We start from the raw sequence: 7,308 nt of genomic DNA on the forward strand, positions 1-7,308 counted from the left end.
GATCAACTTTTTAAAGTAAATGAGGGTGAAAACGTAATAAAATATATATATTAACATATATTTATCTTTGTCATGAAGGAATGTTTATCTCCATATTTGGAAAAAGAGTCAAATCAATTACAAGGTTCTAAGATTTTTAACTTTTAAACATGAGAATGAAACTGAGTGAATTTGAGCAGCAGCTTGAATTTGCTCAGTTTTAACTTCAGCTTCCTGTTCACCCAACAGAGAGCAGCAGATCTCTGTGTGAACTTTGTGTTCTGTTCAAGTTCTATTCCAATCATATGATGCACTCAAAATTCAAAGATTGAAAATAATCACGAGCTGATTAATGCAACAACAAAAAATAGACGTGAGAAAAGGAGGTATCAGGTTCCATTCACTGAAATATTATGTTTAATTATGTAAATGATGCCTTATTTGATTAAAGGCCTCATTTATATATTTCAGAACAGAAATGTGAGCCCTGGATGAGCAATGAAAAAAATCAATAAATCAACGTCATTTTCAACTGCCAGGGAAAATCCAATAAGTCAATAATAAAAAATGTTTTGCCATATTTTTTAACTTTGTTTTCTAAAACAAGATATGAATGACATAAGAAGAAACCACTCAGTAAAATCTTTCAGACTACAGACGACAGAAATAAAAGTTCTGTGAATGTTTTTCCTGCAGTCTTTCACCCTTTGCATTCTTTATTTACAGTTAATGGTTTCACCTTCATTTAATAGTCATCTTCCTCGTTCTCGCTGTGTTTAATTGTATATAATTAATCAAATGACCCACAGATAAGATTAACTTATGAAAACAGATGTTTCTCCACTACAACAGAAAAACATCCTAATCCAGCTGTAGAACCTCTGGGTCCAGATGTGTGACGTCGTGACGGAGCAGCCGTTCTCCTCTCACCTGGTTCCTCTCCATCAGATATGATGCTGTTTGTTTGGCCCCTTCCAGGTTAACGTGCTGCTCTGTTCTGGAATTGTTTACTCTCGGCTCTGTGACGCCACCGGATTCGACAATGAGCGAGAGAAAAACATGTTTGTGTTGATGCTGGACTTTAACTGGTGTCACAAACAGACTGGGATGTTCAATCAGACACTTTGAATCCGGAAAGGATCAGATGCAACTGGAAAACTCTTTATTAAGTTTGAGTTATTATGCAAATTTTCTTCATCATGACATTTTGAGTTTGACTTTGAATGTTTTTGTCTTTTTATGTAAAATATTTACCTTTACCTCATTGTTTGGTTTCTTTATTTTTATGCACAATGTTGCTTATACGACCAGATAATAATATTTAGATCATAATTTGTATATAATAAAAACTGTCTTGCAATAAGTGTTCAGAAGTTTACAGGTAAACAATAAGATACCTAACAAAATATGTTTCTCAAGTAGATTCATGTCCGATAAATATTTGATATGATAACAGGTTATTTCTATGAGCCTAATAATTAATTGTTAAAGATTAATAAAACTGAGAGAAGCTGAAAAATGAGCGTTAATGGTTTGTGTTGACAACGCATTTTCTTAAACAAAGTGTTTGGGCTCTTGAACATCAAATCTCAGATCTGCCGTTGAGGAATTTTGTCAAATTTTGATCAGTTGTCATTCAAACTCAAAGATGAACTGAATAGATTTCAAAGTTCAAAGGTCGTGGTGACCTGTCATGAGTTTGGGATAACAATGATGTAGACTGCAACTGCACTGGTGAGGAAAACAAGCCTATTAAAGCAACAAATGGATTTTAGTTAAGATTAAATTCCTGAGGTTTGAGTTGATCACATAATCTATAATCAGTGGATTAAGTAGTTATGATATTGATCAGTGGTTCTAGTAACTTGTATCTGAGCTAAATTAACGTTTTGATCCCAGCTGCAGAACATTCAGTCAATTAAGCTGCAGAGAAACACGTCCTCGTCCACTTTAACATTAAACACAACTTTTGGTGGAGGTGGTGATATTTTATTATGTAATTGAATCTGATGCTTGGCCCAAAGTATGTGGATGACAAATCATTACATGCTCCAGTTCAGCCACATGTGTTTAAGTGAGGCCTGTTCTTCCACACTTAAGTGAGAGAGGGTGTGTGTGTGTGTGTGTTTGTGTGTGTGTGTGTGTGTGTGTTATAAAAACCCAGAGAGGATCAGCTGACGGACTCGGGATTCAGCTCTCTGAGTTTCTTCAGCACCTTATTGGGCTTTTGGCTCTCGTCCATCTCCCAGTTTAGTTCCACAGTTTGTGCGCCCGACCTCATGATGTTTTCTTTAGTTTTCATAGGATGAACAACGTCAGAACTAATTGTATACAACATGGAAAGTAAGATATAAGAGGAAAATAGGTATAGAGAGAATAAAGTTCGTAAATATTTAGACATAAACTGGTATATAGTGTGTGTGGCAGCAGGGCTGTTGCAACACAGGGAAATGAAACTCAGAGAGGATGACTTGATGTTAATAAATCAGGTTTATTGTATGTTTTATTTTATACATTTGATGTTATAATACTTAAAACACTCGCCTGCCCAACGGCCTCAGTTAACAGTTGTTGGTAGCAAGTGATTGATATAATTTTTCGAATCAGAATCAGACATACAAATTGACTTGCTGTTATTATTTCATTACTAATTCAGTTTGGACTGGAGCAGTTTATTCCATTCGTTTTATAATCGAAGATGAAGACAGAAGTGACCATTTTGGTCTTATTCCACATTTTTACTTTGCATTACTTGTACTTTCTACATTGATTTAGAAATCAACAGCAACATTAGTTCTTTCAAACACATTCATGTCAGTGTAATTATAGATTTCTATCTTTACAAAGTGAGAACTCAACACGTGTGATAAAGGAAGGTCAGTGTTTGAGTGACAGCTGATCTCTGTGAGGAGCAGAAACGTCACCACAACAAACTTTGATCAAGAAACATGGAGACAAAAGAAGTTAAAGATTTAAACACAGAATCTAAATCACTGCTTTTAACGTCTCAAATCTATTGGAGTTTACAGAACTCAGCTGTGGATCCATACCCGACCCCAACTCCAGCATAGAGAGGCTGAGTGAATGTGGTCTGGACTCTGTGGAGGAGAGCCATGGTGTCAGAGACTTTGTAGAAGGACAGAACACCTGCACTGTGATCCAGGTACACTCCTACTCTGGAGGACACAGGACCTGACACTGGAGTCTTGATGCTGTTGTCATGAAAGTTATAACTGTTTCTATCACAATATAATGACCAAGATTTATCATTGAATCCAAATAAACATTCAGGTGAGTCTCCTGCTCTGGTGATATTTGTGTATGTGACTGCTACACCAACTCCTGCTTCCACCTCCAACTCCACCTCCCAGTAACATCGTCCAGTCAGACTCTCTGTACTCATGACCTGAGGCCTAACAGTGAATCTGTCTGGGTGATAAGAATAAGACTGCTTTTTACTCAAACATGTTACTTTTCTGTTTCCCTCAGATAATAACAGACATCTGTATGCTGTGTTTGGATCCTGTGTGATTTCCTGTGAATATTTTACGAAGTCAGCTCTGGTCTTGGGCTCTGGTTGTGGCAGTAAAACATCCACTTGAGACACAATCTGTAAAATCTCTGTCTCTGTCTCACTCAGAATGTCCTTTAGTCGACCTCTGACCTGTGACACAGCTGCTGTCACGTCCTCAAAGTACCTCAGAGGACGGATCCTGAAGCTGGATGAGTGTGTAGATTCACAGAGTGGTGACAGTGAGGGGTAGTTGTGTAGAAACTGGTTGTGATCCTCTGTGTCTGAGAGCTGCTTCAGTTCATGGTCTTTCCTCTTCAGCTCAGTGATCTCCTGCTCCAGTCTCTCCTGAAGCTCTCTGACTCGACTCACTTCAGTTTCCTGCTGGGATCTGATGTGCTGCTTCACATCAGAGCTTCTTTTCTCCAGCAGACGGATCAGCTCACTGAAGATCTCCTCACTGTCCTCCACTGCTTTATCAGCAGAGCCATTGACGGCCTCCTCCTCCTGTTGAAGCAGCTTCACGTCTTTCTCTTTGTCCTGGACTCTCTGCTGGATTGTTTCTTGCTGCGCCATTTCAGCTGCTGCCAGTTACTCTAGAACAGTTTCACTTCCTGTGAAAAGAAACAGATCTCTGCTCCTCACCCTCTCGTTCACTCCCTGCAGTGACTCATCTCCCACAGTTCCCAGCTTGTTGTTCACTGGTTCTTACACTGACACACCTGTGAAGGGAGGAGACACAGACATGTCCTGACTGGGAGGAGCTGCTTGTGTTGGAGGAAGAAGTTGTTGGTGTTTCAGGATTTACTGCATTTCCCAGCGGCCTGTTCTCACCTGGTGTTAAAAGGAGATTTAATGAGAGGCAGAGTGTGTTATACTTCATTCACAACACACAGTAACAATCACAGTTAAATCTAATAGAAGCATTTAATAATAATAAATCACATCTTTATTTATAAAGCATATCTCAAAACTAACAAAAAAAATCTAGTAAAAATAAAAAATACAAACTCAATCAACGAAGAATGAAAAACTAACAAAGTAGAATAAAGGTTAAGTTAAGGTTAAGGTCGTCTTTACTGTCCCTGAGGGACAAGCTGGTTCGTAAACAGTTGTCACACACAACCCATACACATCACAACAATACAGACATACACAAAAAGAGCACAAAGAATCCATTAGTTTATTTTGTATTGCTAATGATGATGATTATGATGATTATTATTATTAATAGCAGTAGCAGTAGTAGTAGTATTGTTGTTGTCGTTGTTGTTTTTGTTTCTCTGCTGTTGTTGTTTATTTGTTTATTTATTTATTTGCAGCAACCTGCGCTTGATCTTCGCCTCAGCTGCAGTTTAAATGAAAGATCTCCCAGGATTGGTCAATCCTCGACACGGGGGACGAAAGACGGCACGGGATTGGTCGACGATTCTATGATGCCATGGAATCGTCAACCAATCCCCCACGTCCACAGGGGGCGTGACATCACTTTTATTACATTTATTGTCTTGATTTGAGATGTTTTACTATAAGTTGCTGTCTTTTATTTTTAGAAGGATGTTTTATTTGGCCTCTTTATAATGCTGTTTTAAAAGGTGCCATATAATAATAATAAAACAGTTATCATTATTATTATATGTATTGTTGATATTGTTGTTGTTGTTTTATTTAATTGAACAATTTAAATCCACTGACAATGATTCATGGTTTAATGTTGAGTGATCTTACTTTGAAAGGTAGAGTTGTCCATCATCCGGTCAGTTACTGTCTCACCCTCGTTGACTTGACACCCATCGGCCTCAGAGGTGAAGCAGCGACACCGTGTGGTCATACATGTTACATGTACCTCTACACATTAAAATAGAAATATACACACATTCTGTTTACAACTATGATAATGTTTTTTGTAATATTTTCATTGGAGAATAAACTAGCCAGCCTTTAAAGTGGGCCACATGGTTTTCATCGTACTACCATACAAACCAGTAGCCAGTCAGATTTACCTTGAGCTTCAGTGTACCCTCAAGCTCGACCTGTATCATTTTATCATTGATTACATGGCAAAACCCCATGATGACGCTAAGACGCAAAGGGAATTTATGACACATGACACACGAAGCTTCTCTTTCCAGCTTCTCCTTCCTCTTCTCCATCCTTATCACATCAAAGTAATTCTTATCTCATCAGTACATGTTACTAACTTGACCCTTTCCCCGGAGTTTCTGTGCCTTAGCGCCCGCGGATGAAAGGCCACAGCTGTGGCCGCACCATGGATTACGATTTGTGGAAAGCGCATCAGAGGTCGCAATGGTGGATCCAGTTTGGTGGATTCTATATCGTGCGGGCTGATCGTAGTGGTAATGGAGGATCCTTTGTCGCGTTGGCAGCGGATGGTGGTGGACCACGACCGCGGCGACGGCTGATGATGGATCCTAACTGGCGGCAGTGGACAATGACTGTGGACTATAGTGGATCCCATCTTGATGCTGGATCGTGATCTTGCTGGCTGCTGACCAGAGACTATGATTGCAGAAGGACTGCTTGACATATAGTATTGAAGTTATCCTTCAAAATGTTTACCCTCATCAATGCTGCTAAAAACTTTAATCCCGATGATGTTTTCCTTCACTTGACATCTATTGCACTTGTGTCCGTCCTGGGAGAGCGATCCCTCACATGTGTCTCTCTGAGGTTTCTACGTATTTTTACCTGTTAAAAAGGTTTTTAGTAGTTTTTCCTTACTCTTGCTGAGGGTTAAGGACAGAGGATGTCACACCATGTTAAAGCCCTTTGAGACGAATTGTGATTTGTGAATATGGGCTATACAAATAAAATTTGATTGATTGATTGATTGAAAAACAATATTTAAAAGGGGAGAGCCAACCAAGTGCTAGGAGATTGTATATGCTCCCAAAAATTCATAAGGATCCAGAAAAATGGACTGTTCCACTAGAAGTGTCTCTAGGCAGGCCAATTGTATCTGACTGTGGAAGTGAAACGTACCAAACAGCAGAATTTATAGATTATTATGTCAATCCGTTGTCAATAAAACACCCATCATATATTATAGATACATATCACTTTACAGACATTGTTAAAAACCTCCAAATCTCTCCAAACGAATTATTCTTCACCATGGATATAGACAGCTTATGTACCAATATTGATACCAAAGCGCGACTATTGGCTGTGAAAAAAAAAATGAAAAAATATCCTAACATCAAAAGGCTGGATCAGGCGCTAATACAATTAATGAAAATCAATCTCACCAAAAATGATTTTGAGTTAATTTTTATTTTTTTACAAATTTTTTTATTGATTTCACAGTTGCAGTAGACAATACAATCAAAGACAGTTTCATTTCCATTTTATATAACCCCATTCCCATCCCACCCATCCCAGAGATCTTCAAACATTTTAACAACCGTATAATATACCAGATCGGTTTTAGATAACACGACATACAGAAATAGATAAATAAATAAATAATAAACAATAACAATAATAAAATAATAAGGTAATAAAATAAAATAGATAAAGAAGGGGGGTATAATATAAGTTGTTTGCTGCCTGCATGCTCAACTGATCATCCCACTATTCCTGGGTCAGGTTGAGTACATTTCAAATGGGGTGGGGGTCGGCGGACTAGTCAAGGTGTGAGCAAAGGATCAGGGGGACGTTTCAGTGGCAGGGAGTTTATCGACGTAATCCAGAAGTGACTTCCAGTGCGAATAAAACTTCTCAGGGCGGCCTCTAAGGCTGAATTTGATTTTCTCCAGTTTCAATAGAAATAATAAATCATGTAGCCAGGATTTGAA

The sequence above is a fragment of the Limanda limanda genome, chromosome 5, assembly GCF_963576545.1.
Source record: "Limanda limanda chromosome 5, fLimLim1.1, whole genome shotgun sequence".
In the NCBI taxonomy this organism is placed as follows: domain Eukaryota; kingdom Metazoa; phylum Chordata; class Actinopteri; order Pleuronectiformes; family Pleuronectidae; genus Limanda; species Limanda limanda.